Here is a 15,224-nt window from a genome sequence, read left to right as displayed (position 1 = left end):
GGCACGGAGAGGGCTCCTCCGCCTCCACTCTGCCAGGGCGCGGCGGTCCTGTGCCCGTGTTGCCGTGAAAGACGAGTTCAGTGCTGTCGTGAAATCACACACGTGTCCACGGCGCCTTGTTGTTAAGTCCTTGGCAAGTCAGTTCCTTATGCCTTTCAATCGAGAGCAAATGAAGAAGCAGCTGGAGGGAGCGCTGCTCTCCTGGCCTCCTCGTGCCCTCGGGGGTCTGCAGCGTCCTTTCTGAGACATGGCTCTCGGGTGGCTGCTCAGCGTGAGGCTGCCGTGAGGGGCGAGGCTGCTGTCATGAAGGCAGGGCGGCCGCCATGCCCTGGAGAGCCCGAGGCCTCCCAGGCGGGTGGGAAGGGGGCTCAGAGCCAACGCTGCTTGAAAGAATGCCGTCCTCAAGCTCCCAAACGGGCCAGGCCATTTCCCTGCCCCTGCGTGCGGGAATAATGCACACAGACAGGAGCGTGATCAGATTTGAACTGTCCCTTTAATAATCCATTTGCCAGATCAAATATTAAAAATAGGAGATGGAGAGAAGCGCATCCGCCTCCCCAGTGGCATCAGGCCCACAAATGTGGCTTCATTAAGTTGTCAGCGTGGGTTCGAAGGGGCCGGCTGTAGGCCGTGGCCAAGGTTCCAGATGGCTCCTGGTGACGAGTCGTCACCTTGCCCCTCCCGGTGCTGCGCTCACCGCCACAGTGAGGGACGGTCTCCAGCAGCCGGAGCTGCCCTGACATCCGCCCGCAGGACGCGTGTTTATCATTTGGAGTGAAACCTCCTCTGTTGGTTCGCTGGTGGCTCCGTCTCAGGCAAACATCAGGGAATGAAGGATGATGGGGTCTGACTTTCCCAAGACCTTGCCGAGGCCAAGTTCGCCTCCGTCCCACTGGCATCCTCTGAGGCCGGAGGCAGGTGGAGGCTCTGTCACAGCCCAGGCCCAGGGTCTGCAAGAAGGTGGCTCAGTGGGCACCCAGGCCCCTGCCAGCCCTGGGCTCCGACGACCAAAGGGGCGGCGAGTTCTTGACTCCTTGGCGAGGGCAGCAAGTGGGGAGGGTTGCGCCGTGTGTGTCTCTACTCCATTTGAGGCCACACATGCTTGCTGTCGGCTCCAAGGCTCCGTGCCCAGGAGCAGGAAGGAGAATTGCTGACACTCCGTCGTCAGATGGAACTCTGACTGTTAGTGAGACGCACGGCTGTGACGGAGCTTTCCCAAGTACCTTCGTCAGGGACCCTGGGTGGGTCAACCCTCAAAGTCGCCGAGTCTCACTGAGTTGACTGGTGATGAGTGTCCATGTCACACGTACAGAAACCCGACTTCCAAGGTCACAAAGTCTTTCCTCTCCATGTCAGGTCTGTCCTCCGCCAAAACATTGACTTTGGGCCTGTCCGGCGTGGCTCAGTGGTTGGACGTTGACCCATGAACCAGGCGGTCACGGCTCAATTCCCCGTCAGGGCACATGCCCAGGCTGGGGGCTGCATCCCCAGTAGGGGGCGTGCAGGAGGCAGTCGATCCATGATTCTCATCATGGATGTTTCTATCTCTCTCTCTTCCTCTCTGAAGTCAATAAAAATATTTTTTAAAATCTTTTAAAAGCAGACACCCTGCTTTCCTGCCTGTGTGCGGGTTGACTTGGGGCCCCTCTACTCACTGCTTTCACATGAAGCCGTTTTACAAGTGGGGCTCTTCCTGAGCCACGCGTCCACGTGTCAGATTTCAAAACGAGCTGTGAGCCGGACAACCCACGTCATCAGCTTCAACCTGGGGCTGCAGTGGAACCCGGACTGACGGCTCCCCAGCCGCAGCCTTTGACACCCACAGTCATGCGGTCACGTGCGGAGCGTTCGGAGGACCACTGTGACTGGCTGCAGCTGTGAACTGTGGGACATCATCCCCGAAGCTGCCAGGAGCCAGAGATCCGCGAGGACGTGAGGGGATCCCTCAAGACCCCCCAGGGTGGCCCTTCCCTTTTCAGATGCTTTCAGAAGCGAAAGGGGGGAAGGGTGTTTCAGAGGAGGGAACAGCCTGCTGGGTCCGGAGCCCTGAGGACAGAGACACTAATATACAAGGACCAGCCCTTGGCCGAGAGCTCACCACCCAGTGGAGGAGAGTGGCCCGCGGTGGGAGGGTTAACCACACCTCATGGAACAGCATGAACGAGGGAACAGAGGGTGTGGTGCTCAGGGGTTGGAGAAGGGAGAGTGATGTGGTTTGTGACCAGGAAAGGTGTGGAGGGGGAGGGGCGAGTCTCGCGGGAGATTGTGCCCTGAGCTAAGGGGCTGGGACTCCATCCTGCGCCCAGGGAGGAGGCCCGTTTCAGTGTTGGGATGAGATGGACACGTGACGTCCACGCTCAGAGCCCTGCTTTAGGAAAACATCCCCAACTGGACTGTCTGGCCGGTGACGTTCATTCCTCCCGTGTGCGGGGGCAGGGGATTGAACAGGAGGCCTAGAGGCCGGGAGGCGGTTGTAACAGCCCAGGGCACCGGGGGTGGAGGAGGGGGAGGAGGAGGAGAAGGGGGAGGAGAAGGGGGCAGCCTACGGAGTGAGAGATTCTGCTCGCCTCCCTGAGCACAGACGCCCAGCGGGCCCGGGAGAGGGACACTCCCTCCCTTCGATCCGTCCAATTGCACACGCGCCGCTCGCAGCGGGAGCCTCGCCGAGCAGGGAGGACTCCTGTGTTTGGCTCTGTGTTTTCTGTAGAATGACTTCCACACACAGCCCAGGGCCTGGTGCTGCACGAGGAACCAGAGTCAACTCCAGCGTCTGCCGGGAGTCCTCGAAGGCCATTCTGACAGCAGCGTTCACCTCCTGCGGTGACTTCAGCCTCTACCTGCCAGGCAAGACGCGACTCCACCTTCATCCGTGCACACCCCCACCCCCTATTATCTATACAGAGCTGGAAAGGACCTGCGCCACGTCTAACAAGAGATGGGGGGTGGCCTCTGCCCTCTCCGCTCACCAGTCCTCTGCTTCTTCCCTTCAGAGGCAAATCCAACCAGACCCAAATGCATGGGCGGCGGCCAGCGGGCGGTGTGATGGTCTAGCTTTCCTGTGGTCACTCACCCTCTACCTGCCTGCTCTGAGAGGCTGCAGCTACCAATTCGCTGCTTGCCGTACAGTCATTAGGAGCAGAAAACATTGCCAAGTGGCCTCCAGAGAAAACAATCTAAGGACTTGCGCGCTTTTCTCGTGGCACCAGGACCACGTGGTGGCCGAGCCAGGTGCCTGGACGGACCCGGGCTGCTCAGGGGCCTGGTCACGGGGAGCAGTCACATGCCTGGCAATAAACACTTAAGAGAATGGATCGTGGTTTAACATGTTATTTATTTTGTAAAGACACGCTTCCTTGTGGGTAGAAGAAGGGTCGGGTGAGATCAGTGGTTCCCACGTGTCAGCCGTGGACTGGTTCACTCACCACTGAAAACCAGCAAAGCAGGGGCAGGCCGGGCTTAGGGGGAGACAGTGCAAAACGGATCTGCTATGAAGGACTTTGCTTTATTCCAAGATTACATCCTGCAGGTGAGTGATGACAGGTGGCAACGTACACAGATATCTCTGACTAGCAAGTAAAAGAGTGGACTTTATCCCTGTCCCTAAGCTACGTCAGTCCTCTCCCCCGCCACTCTCCTTCGTCCCCAGGTCTCCAGCGTGGGCCCCGGGCATGGGAGCAGCTTACCTCCCCTGTGCAAACTCTGGAGCTTTTGTGCATTTTTAAACGCTGTTTTTCTGGGGTCCCCCCCCCCGGTACAGTTTGCTATGCATTGAATGTAAAGCAGAGGGGTCTTCGGGTTACACATTCTCTAATTTTCTCTCATTCTCTCCCCCCCACTTCCCGCCAAGGTTCTCTCTTCGGGCCTCCAGAGGAGAGATGCCAGTAGCTGACAAAGCCCAGGGCAGCCATTCATGACAGATAAAGGTGAGTTATTTTTCAGCACACGGGTTTTGGACAAGTGTGCTCTTTCCTTGTGTGTGACCGCAGGCAGGCCCCTTAGCCACTCTGAGCTTTGCTTTCCCTGTTCGGAGTGAGAATAACGAGAATAACTGTGATGCTGACTTGGAGGGCATTGATGAATGAATGTGTGCACAGTGCCTGGTGTGTGGCGGATGCTTAGCGGGTGGTAACCGTGTGCATCCTGGTAAGGGTGCTGGCCGGAAGGGTGTCCCCGCTGAGTGGCGTTTTGGCAAAGAGGAAGGACCTCCGCCTGAGCCTGGGGGCCCCTTTCCTTTTGACTGTCCCCTTAATCAGGGAACCCCCTGTGGTCCGCCTGCAGGCTCTGGCTCTGCTGGCCCAGAGGCGTCCTCTCACTGCCTCTAACCCAGCGGTTCTCAACCTGTGGGTCGCGACCCCTCTGGGGGTCGACTAAGAACATTGGAAAACATATATAATTTCATATTGTTTTTGTGATTAATCACTATGCTTTAATTATGTTCAATTTGTAACAATGAAAATACATCCTGCATAGCAGATATTTACATGACGATTCATAACAGTAGCAAAATTACAGTTATGAAGTAGGAACGAAAATAATTTTATGGTTGGGGATCACCACAACACGAGCAACTGTATTAAAGGGTCGCGGCGTGAGGAAGGTTGAGAACCACTGCCGTCTAACACAGGCAGGAGCTGTCCAGGGTTCTGGCACATGGGCACACCGGGCCCAGCATCCTCTCCCGCCCCAAACACAAGTGAGGAGCTGTCCAGGGTTCTGCCCAGGGCACGCCGGGGCTGGCATCCTCTCAGGCCCCAGCCCACTCGGGAGCTGTCCGGGGTGCTGACACGAGAGGCACTTAGGGATCAGCAGCCTCTCACAGCCCTAGATGGGAGCTGTCCGGGGTGCTGACTGAGCAGCCTTGTGCAACTCACTGGGCCTGGGCCTCTGAGCAGGGCCCTACGGGGAGTGGAGGCTCCCTACCTCCTACCCCACACTCCCCCCCCACCCCCAACCATACATAACCCGAAAGAGGAGACCAGGAAGGCCATTTCCCAAGCAGTATCATGGGACCACCCGGGGAGCAGACAAAAGCAGGAGGCGTTGGAACTGACGGTCTTCAACAATGATGGCTTTCTAAGTACAGAATTGTGCGCCGTCCCTGGCCGAGATGTCCTGTATTTGTTCTATTCATCCATCACTGTAAATTGCCTGCTGCTATTGCCGGAAATTTATTTTGGCGGGTCAGAGATGTTGGGCTCTGTTCAAAAGAATGGAGCAGAATAAGGAATAAGCAGAAACTACTGGTGGACCTGTTAGCCCGCCCCCTCCCCCCCCCCAAAAAAACACACACAAATCTTCAAATACAAACACTGGAGCTGACCCAACAGACGAAAAAGACCCAGCAGACAGAGTGGCTTCTCTTTCTATGTGTGGTTGTCATGGGGTTCCATGTAAGGTCCTGAAGTCCTTCTCGCTTCCTGTGTCTTGGCACTTGGGGATAAGAGGAGGGTGAGAATTTGGCTTCAAGTAGGCTTTCCCTGTGTGTTTCATGGAACTGTAATTCCAGGGTTGAACTCATTAGGACACATGGTGACCTCTGTTCTCCTCTTGGGGGGATCACAGGGATGTCACGCGGCACGCAGGGCGGTCCACACGGCTCCCACCCCGAAGGTTCTGAGCCCGGCTTTGCCCTGCGGTGGTTTTCTTGCGATTCCTCGCTGTGCTCTCATGTTGCGCCAGGACCCACAAGTCATACAGCCGGTCCTGAGCGCAGGGAAGGCTCTGGTGTCTGCTCGTAAAGATAGCTGTTTACTTCTGCTCGTCACAGAGTTTTTGCAAAGTTTACTTCCCCAAGTCGTTTGAATTTGAAACATTATTTTATTTTTTAATACATTTTTATTGACTTCAGACAGGAAGGGAGTGGAAGAGAAAGATAGAAACATCAATGATGAGAGAGAATCATTGATTGGCTGCCTCCTGCATGCCTCCCCCCCGCCCCCCGCCCAGGTTTTAAACATTGGAACTTGGTTGAAAACATTCGAGTGACTCGAACCGTTGGCTTGTGGGCCGCCAGGGTGTCGTGATCGCGTTGAGAATGAAGAGACACTGAAAGGAGTTAATGGGTCTCTTGGCCTCAGAGTCAAGAGTCTCAAATGACCTTTGGGCAATCGCTGTCTCCTGCAGGAAAGGGATCCACGTGTTCAGGGCCTGGCGCTGGCTGCTGCTGCCTGGTGGCGCTCCCGGGGCGACATGTGGGGCCTGGTGGAGCCTGCGTCTCAGGTGGGCAACCCGCCCCTGGTGTCACCCCCCTCTGCAAGCTCATGGCGGCAGGGACATTGCCCCATTCACACCCGGCAGACAGTAGGTGCCCAGTAACTAGTTGCTTATAAGGATGGAGTCCTGCCCGACCCCACTTGGCGCTGGGCACGGCTCTTTCTGGGGCCAGTGCTCGAAGGTGGGTAGGTGGGTTCGTGCCGGAAGTTCAGTCTGAATAAAGGGCAGGAGGCGTGGGGGCTGCCTGAGAAGCAGCCTGGAGGGCGGGAGATCCAGCTGAGCCTGGCACGGGCAGCACCAGGCCCGCCCGTCCCTGCGGAAATGGTGCGGGCTTCCTGTGCAGGTTTCCGGGGTGGCAGTTCCGTGGCATCCCGTGGTGGAGGCGAGGCCCCTGCCTAATGGCCCTTAATGTCATTACCGCCTTTTCCGCGATCCCCGAATTCTCCGCAGGCTTAAACCGACAGTTATTATGCGTCCCATTAGTCCTCTCTCCTCTGGGCTGCACACATTAGTTCTCCTGAGAGCAATGAATCATGGGACAAAGTGCTCATTTGCATGACGTGCCAGCTCCCTCAATCAAACCCTGTTTTTATAACAGTTCATTGCCAGTCTCTTTAACACCTCTCTGTTCTGAATGTGAAATCCCAAGCTCTGAGAATGCTGGTCTGTCTGCCCTACTTTCTCTCTCTTCCCACCAGGCCCGGGGCAGGGAGGGGGCTGGACACGCCCAGTGCCCGCGCCCAGGTGGGGAGGCCGATCAGGACTCACTGGGGAGCTGACAGAAATGGATAATAATGACCCCATTTACATGGAAGAGACTCATTACCGAGCCAGTTACCGACATGTTGGGTTGCTTGGGAGTCTGCCAATGAATTGGATCTCCCATAGCGAGCGGCTTTTCACCAGCTCATAGGAACGCTCAGGCTCATCAATACTCCGGGGAGATGGTCTCTAGCGTGGAAAGACAGCAGAGAGCCCACGATGGTGTGGGTCCGTGTGGGGTTGCCCACGGGTGTGAAAGCCTCACAGACGTCGCCACTGCCTATCTCCCGCGTCCCACAGCCCAGAGGCCTCGGGCTGTAGTCTTGTCCTGGGGACCTGGGCTTTCTCAGGGGACGACTGTGAAGTTCAGGGTGACGAATCATAACAGTGCCCGGCTCATAGTAACTCCTCAGTTATTATCTCAGCACAGCCAGGAAGGGAAATCCTTGATGAAGTAATAAAAATTATTAATTTGCCCGGCTGGTGTGGCTCAGTGGCTGAGCATCGACCTAGGAACCAGGAGGTCAGGGTTTGATTCCCGGTCAGGGTTGCGGGCTCCATCCCCAGTGGGGCGTGCAGGAGGCAGTCAATCCATGATTCTCTCTCATCACTGCTGTTTCTATCTCCCTCTCCCTCCCTCTCTGAAATCAATACAAATATTTTGTAAAAACAAGACAAACCGAACTCTCCAAGCTGCCACCTTGGACTCCACCTGTTTCTTCCTGGAGACAGTGTTTGATGTTCAGCCCCCGCTCACCCTGAGCTGCTGGTATCCTCGCTGAGCGACAGGCATCTCCCGGGGGGGGGGCAGGGTGACCCCTTTGCAGGGCCGTCGGGCGAACGGGGTGTCGGGAACACAGGTGCTCAGTGAGTATTGATCCTTTCAAATCAGGACCATTGGTTTTTTCACTTTGATTGACTCAGCGTCTGACTCAGAAACTTTGAAAAGTCACCACTTACGTAATGACCAGTCTCCGTGGTCGGCTCCGTGCGATTCTGTCGTCTTTCTTCCAAGAACCACATTGTCTTCCTCTCCGCTTCGTTTTGCAGCGGATCTGGAGGATTTCACTGCACAAAGCAGGTGACCATCGATCGGGAGTGAGTTAGGGCCCTTCAGGCAAAAAGCTTCCCAAAACACAATTTAGAAGCTCCCGCCGCCAGACTCCGCGGCCAGCAAGGGCGGCTCAGGACTCCCGCGGTGCGGTGATCAATACTTAATATTAGTGTCCGCAGCACTGATCGCTTCATCTGCTAGCTCTTCGGGAGCGGGGAGGAGGGAAGGGGCGCCCACACTTCCCTGATGTGGGGACCACAGCTACCCACCGGGAGCCAAGTGCCTCCTGCCTGAGGCCTGGGGTGGTGGCCTGGGTGTGCCCCAGTTCTGTCCCTTGCTGGTGGGACACATCAACATGTGTGTGTGAGTGTTGCGTGTGTGTGTGTGTGTGCATGTGTGTGTGTGTATGTGAGGGGGGGGGCTGAGAGAGATGCTCTTTGCTTTGGGAGGTGAACCCCTCTGCTAAGGACTCTTTGTTCCGGAGAAACAGCTCCTTCTGCCCCTGAGGACCTCCCTGGGGTGTGTCTTACACTCGCCCCGCCTTGGAGATTGTTCTTAGGCAAATGCCCATCAAATTAGGGAGCCCTGGTCTCGGGTGCACCCTCCCAGCAGTTGGGGGAAGACATTCGTTGTGGGACCTGCAGGTGCCACGGGGGCTGGCCCCCTGTCTTTGCCAGTAACAGACTCTCGGGGACCCGCTGCAGGCCACGGGCAGGGCGGGCTGGGGGCTCCGGCGCTGACTCCCCCTCCCCCACTCCTGTGCACAGGCAGGGTCAGGAGGAGTCCTGTCTGCACTCCGTTTTGAAGGCCCGGTCAGCACTCGGCCCCTTGCTGCCCCTGCAGCCTGGACTGCAAAAGGGGAAGGTCCCTGTGGTGCCAGGAGGGGCGATTCTGTGGGTTCTGCTGAGAGCAAATCAGGAGGGACCCTGCCCTCCCGGAGCCCGCCCTCTCCTGGGCCTCAGGTGGAGTGACAGGTCAGCACCTGGGACAGCGGCAGGACGGCGCTCAGGCCTGGAGGTTGGGGGCGGGGCTCACAAGGGGACGGTGCCTGAGCTGACCCTGGAGGAGAAGGGTTTGGGGTGGACACGCCGCTGAGCAGTGAGAAAGGGCGGGGCATTGGAGGGAGGAGCTGCTAAATGTTGGCAGGCTGGGGCATTAGGTGCCTGGGATGTGGGTGGGGGTGGAGCAGGGTGGAAGTTAAATAAGAACCCAGTGAGGCCCAGCTGGCATCGCTCAAAGGGTGAGCGTTGACCTACCATTAAGGAGGTCACGATTCAATTCCCGGGTCGTGGGCTCCACCCCCACTAGGAGGCGTGCAGGAGGCAGCTGGTCCATGATTCTCTCTCATCATTGATGTTTCTCTCTCTCCCTCTCCCTGCCTCTCTCAAATCAATAAAAAATATATTAACAAAAAAAGAACCCGGTGGAAAAGGTCCTGTGGGCTGTGCTAAGGATGGCGAGCTTTGTCCTGCAAAGGCCACGCAGGTGATGAGAGAGAACTCAGGGGAAGATGACGTGGACAGGGAGCCTGGAGGAGGGGCCTGCGGGGCTCAGAAGTTCTAGGCAATCATCTAGAAACTCAATGCAGTTCCAATAAAAAAATCCAATACACACTTTTATCTAATTTGTCAAAATCACTTCTACAGTTTGCTGGGAGGAATTAAAGCCAAGGATAATCATAACGATTCTAAACAGGAAGAGAAAAGAGGCGGTACTTCTTCATTGGCTATTAAGACATGTTATGAAGTTAAGCAGCAGTTCTCAACCTGTGGGTCGCAACCATCGGAAAACACATACAGCATATCAGATATTTACATTACGATTCATAACAGCAAAATTACAGTTACGAAGTAGCAACGAAAATAATGTTATGGTTGGGTCACAACATGAGGAACTGTATTAAAGGGTCGCGGCATCAGGAAGGTTGAGAACCGCTGTAACAGTGTGCTATGCACAACCCATGGACACAGACAGTAGTGTGGGGAAGGCCCGGGGAGGGTGTGGGAGTGAGGAGGCGGTTAACGGGGGAAGAAAGGGGCGTCGGTAATACTTACAGCAATAAAGACACGTTTGTAAGAAGCGTGGCATTGCCTCCGAGGTAACGCTATTAGACCAGGGGAGCTGCCACTCCCTCCGTGTTCCCAGCAGCCTTCGCCCCTCAGTGGCAGAGTTGAGTCTCGGTGAGGAGGTCTTCCCAGAAGACCTCAAATATTTACTATTTGGCTCTTTATAGGAAAAGTGTGCCAGTCCCTGGCCTAGAAAGACCCACGCATTTCTGGGAACTTGGTGTGCGATTCAGGAGAAAGGAGGGACTTTCCAATAAATGCCGCTCAGACGCTCGCTCTCCTGTGGGAATGAAATGAAAATGAGATTCTTACGTCACCCCATAAGCAGATTCCCGGTGGATTAAGATGCAAACGTGAGCAGCAGAACTTCATAACCCTACGAAGGTGAGAGGGTTGGTCTTTTTTAAAAAAAATATATGTTTTTATTGATTTTTAGAGAGAGGGTAGGGGAGAGAGGGATAGATACATTGATGAAAGAGAATCATCAATTGGCTCCCTCCTGTACGCCCTTCAGAGATGGAGCCCGCAACCCGGGCCTGTGCCCTGACCAGGAATCGAACCATGACCTCCTGGTTCATGGGGCGAGGCTCAGCCTCTGAGCCACAGGGGGCCGGGTCGTGCTGCGCTCTTTAAATGCACTGTCTGTGGTCGTTCTCTGAGGCGTTCAGGCCCTTCCTAGGTCACGGTCACAGGAACCGAAGCTTAGTGACTCGCCAACCAGCTAGTTAGCTCAAGTTCACAGAAGTAGTACATGGCAGAGCCAAGATTCCAACCCACGCTAATTCTAAACCTCACCCTTTCAAGCATCACGCTTCTCTATGGAAACAGGATTGGAGGGTGGCTGGCATTAAAGACCGCAGTATCTGTCAGTACAAATATCGGCGTCCTGCCATGTGTGGGCTCCTGGAAACAGATCACTTTAAAAAAAAGTTCAAATTCCCATTTGAAATCCCCAGAGGGAGGCCACCAGGGGACTTCTTCTGTTAAGTGAGCACTGTCTTCAGAAACGTTGCTCCGATGCATCAAAGCCGTTCCTTTCTTTAATCCTCACGGGAGCAGTGAGGCGCCAGGCACTGTTCTAATCCCGCCGCTAGCAACTCCTCTCCCAGAGGAGTCAGTGGTCCCAGGAGGTGGGTGGCAGGGCTGGGCCGCCTACTCACCAAACCTCTTTCTGCTCCCTCCCAGGTGCAGCTGGCTCACCTTTGCCGCCCTCACCGTGGTTAGACATGATCACGTGACTAGGTCCCGCCCAGTGTGTGGTGAGTAAAGGGGACAGGTGTCACCGCACACTCTTCCAGCCTCTCCCCTTCTCGGGGACCGTGGGAGCCAGGTGAGGCCCCGAGATTTCACACTTGCTGTGGGTCTTGTCAACCCCGAGAAAGAAGACGCCTACCAGGAAGGTCTCCTCGGGGCTAACTGGGCTCAGATTTAAAAGCGGAACCTGGCAGCCGAGTTAACAGGAAGCCACACAAAGGGGAGGGGCCTCCCCCCAGCGGCCAGCCTCTGCCTGCACCCGGCTCCTGGCCGCTGAGCCAGCCCCTATACAGGAGATCCTGGAGTCCTCTCTGAACCAACAGGACTGAGATGCCCCCCGTCCAGTCAAAGCTGCACAGCAGTATCCTCATGAGCATCTTCATTGGCCAAAGTGGTTCCATTCCAGCCCCTCAGGACAGTGCTTTTGGGACCAATCAAACGGTGAGAATTTAGAGTCCTCATTTGCATGAGGGTGAACCAATCAGGGACTGGGACGGGGACTTCTGTCTATATAAGTCAGGCTCATGGCACACATTCCCTTCCCCATCCTGATGGACATCGCCTCTCACTGCACCCCAAGTGGGGATTCCTGTTGGTGTTGACGGTGCCAGGGATCCACGGGTTGACAGCCTGGACTGAGGACTAATTTGAGGGGAATGAATTGCATTTGTTTCATCCACAACATGGGGCAGCTACCAGCCTGCGGTCTCTCTGAGACTCCCTGCTCCAGGTGTTCTGGGCGATGCTGGGTGCTCGGAACCCGGACGTGAGGCTGCCTGAGCCCCAGCCTGCGGCTCACGCTCTCGGGAGAGAACGTCGTCCTCCGGAGGCTGAGGCCCGTGAGCTTTCCTGCCGCTCCTCTTGTCAGTCTTACTCACACGTGGAGGATGCGATGGCTGATTCTACGTGTCAACTTGGCTGCCATCAGGCATCAGCGTTCCCTCGGGTTCAGGACACAGGCCGGGACTTACACCGCTGGTGCCCCGTGCTCAGGCCTTCAGACTGGCACTGGGTTGCCCCTGGTTTCCCTGCTTGTCCTGGCAGGCCACAGGACTCCGCCATCTCCTTAACCACGTGAGTCAACATCTCTCTCCTATTGGCTCCGTTTCTCCATAGACCCTGACTAATACGGCTGGGTCAGCCTCGGCTGTCCTGGCTTTTTAGGGGGGACTCCTCTCCGATACCCCATTTGGACTTTTTCCTTTTTTGCTGGTGGGTAAACAGTGTTGTATCTTCCAATCGCTGCCGCCTTAGATTCAGTGAATACGGTAGTATCGCCTCTAGTGGGTAGAGGGACAGTGAAAACTGGGCACAGAGGGTCAGGAGCTCACCAGTAAGTGTCCGAGCCGAGATGTGGACCCGCAACCTGACTTCAAAACCTGGGCACCTCACCGCTGCAGCGGCCCTGGGGCTACACGAGGCCACAGATAGAGGGCGGGTGCTGGCTCGGGCTGGGCCCAGCTCTGCTGTCATCAGGAGTTGGAATTTGAGGAAACTGTGAGCTGCAGGACCCTCTTCTGTGCCCCGGACATAATAAGAGGACAGAGGGACAGTGCCACCTGTGTCTCCCCTAGGGGTGCCCGGAGCCTGCAGACCTGCTGCTTGCCTGCTGCCGGCAGCTCCGAGGCCAGAGGACAGGCAGGTGGTGTGGGCAGCCTCAGTGTCGTTCGCAGTCGGCTCCTGCCTGCCCTGCCCAGGCCTCACTCTCTGGGCGTCATTCTTGGTGTCGGGCCCAATGCCTCACACCAGGATGCCCCGTCCGCCTCGGTGAGAGGCTGGTGTGCCCTGCCGTTTCCGAGTCTCTAGTGCAGACCCCTCCGAACGCCAGGGGTCTGTGCAACCTGTGAGCGCTCTGAGTGTGGTTGTTGCCGCATAAAATGCAAGGCACCCAGTGAAATGTGCATTTTCATCAACCACAGCTAATGTTTTGGTATATGCATGCCTCGGGCAATATCCGGGCATACCTAGGCCACAAATTAAATACCTGAGAGTCCAGTTTCCATCTGTGTTTTATGGCTTCATCGGGCCCCCTTCCTATGCCCAGTAAACGGGAAGTGACGCAGAGCTCAGCCCCTCCAGGGGGCTGGCAGTGCCCAGGCTGGCAGAGTCCGGGAGGCCCCTCTGAGCTCATTAGTGTATCTGAACCCATCTTCCCTGCATAATCTCTGACAGCCCTGCACACTCTTGCGTGAAGGGTGCTGGGAGGGGTTCTCTTTGGAATATGCTGGGTCTTCAAGTGAGTAGAAGTTGGTAAGTGGCCCTGTCCGGTGTTGCTCAATGGATAGAGCACCAGCCTGGGGACCTGAGGGTTTTGGGTTCGATTTTGATCAAAGGCACGTACCTTGGTTGCAGGCTCCTCCCCAGCCTGGGCCCTGGTCAGGGCACGTGCAGGAGGCAACCGATCTCTGTGTTTCTCTCTCGATGTTTCTCTCTGTCTTTCCCGGTCTCTTCCACTCTCTAAAAATCAGTGGAAAGATATTCTCGGGTGAGGATGAACAGCAACAACAAAAGAACTTAGGTGAGTGCAGTAAGGCTTCCTGGAGGAGGTGTGATCACCACAGGAGAGGGCACGAGGGGAGACCTGCGAGGCCCCAGCAGAGGAGCCACTGGGAGCAGCCCGGGAGGGCGGAGGGCTGGCTGCGGTGCCCCGAGGGCCACACTGTCTCCTGCAGGCACAGAGGGTGGAAAGCCATGGGTGTAGCTTTACCGAAAGACCAAGAAATCATACCGGGTGGTCACAGGACCCGGCGGGAGCCGAGCCCAGGATGCTGACCCCGCAAACGGCTGGGCCGTGGTCAGCCGCTTCTCAGAATAGCGGCCGCGAGGCCCTCTGCGTCTCAGCGCTCGGACACCAAAACCAGTGCCTCCTCGGATCTCCGGCCGCTCCAATGGCCCGGCCTGCAGGGCGGCTCCCAAGGGCTCATGGTCGCCACCTGCACTTAATTGAGTTTTAAACCGCGAGATCTTTCTTGGAAAAAGGTCCAAACTTTACAGGCCATCTTAAATATTAAAGTCCACTGCACAGCATTAACAGGCTGTAGTAAAATACTCAATAAATCATGATTTGCTTGGGCCGTGGTTATCACATGAATAATACATGGAGACACTTTTATGTGTTTAATGGGATTAAAAGATCTTACGGCATTTTTAGACGTTTCTTCTCTCTCCTCTGGCAGTTCGGTGGCTCTTGTCACCACCAGACGCATGCAGCCATCATCTGAGTCACCAGGCCACCTCCAACTAGAGGGCTGGGTAATTAAAAAGAACAAGAGGAAGCGGATATAATAATTCCGAAGGGCTGCTAATTATGTGCATATTGTCCTATATTAATACTACTGCTAATTCAAAGGACAACTAATGGGAAAAAAATCATCTCGTTGGTCATGCTCTCCTAGCAGCCAAGGGGCGAGGCTGGGGTTCAATCCCAGTTCTCCTTTCGGAGAGGAAGGGAGAGGGAGAGAGAGAGAGAAACATCAATGATGAGAGAGAATCATGGACCAGCTGCCTCCTGCACGCCCCACACGGGGGATCGAGCCCTCAACCTGGGCATGTGCCCTGACCAGGAATCCAACCGTGACCTCCTGGTTCATAGGTCAATGCTTAACCACTGAGCCACACCGGCCGGGCTGCATGGTCTTTTAAGAAGCTGCGTGAGCCAGGCCAAAGGACCCAATTAACACACTCTCAGCTTAATTCTGGGGGTGGGGGGGGGTCAGCATGCCGTGACCCCCATAAATCACCCTGCATTTCTCACTGAAATCTCTTGGTGTCCTCAGAGGACCCAGGGTCCCTGACGTCACAGCTGGGAATACCTGGCAGGTGGGTGGTAGGAGGGCACCTGGCGGGGATGTGCGAAGGTGAGAGTAGTGTCGGGT

At 55.9% G+C, this 15,224-nt stretch overlaps 1 long non-coding RNA gene across 1 annotated transcript; it reads left to right on the top strand.

Annotated features, from left to right (window-relative positions):
- Positions 1-3,865: 3,865 nt before the first annotated feature.
- LOC107183254 lies at positions 3,866-12,419 on the top strand. Its single transcript, XR_001514045.1, has 3 exons — positions 3,866-3,923; positions 10,263-10,479; positions 11,281-12,419. It is a non-coding gene; the product is annotated as an uncharacterized LOC107183254 (long non-coding RNA).
- Positions 12,420-15,224: the final 2,805 nt, after the last annotated feature.

Source organism: Myotis davidii, unplaced genomic scaffold (genome assembly GCF_000327345.1).
Source record: "Myotis davidii unplaced genomic scaffold, ASM32734v1 scaffold181, whole genome shotgun sequence".
NCBI classification, from domain to species: Eukaryota; Metazoa; Chordata; class Mammalia; order Chiroptera; family Vespertilionidae; genus Myotis; species Myotis davidii.
Note: the sequence above shows the minus strand (reverse complement) of the source record. Positions and strands in the feature narration are given on the sequence as shown.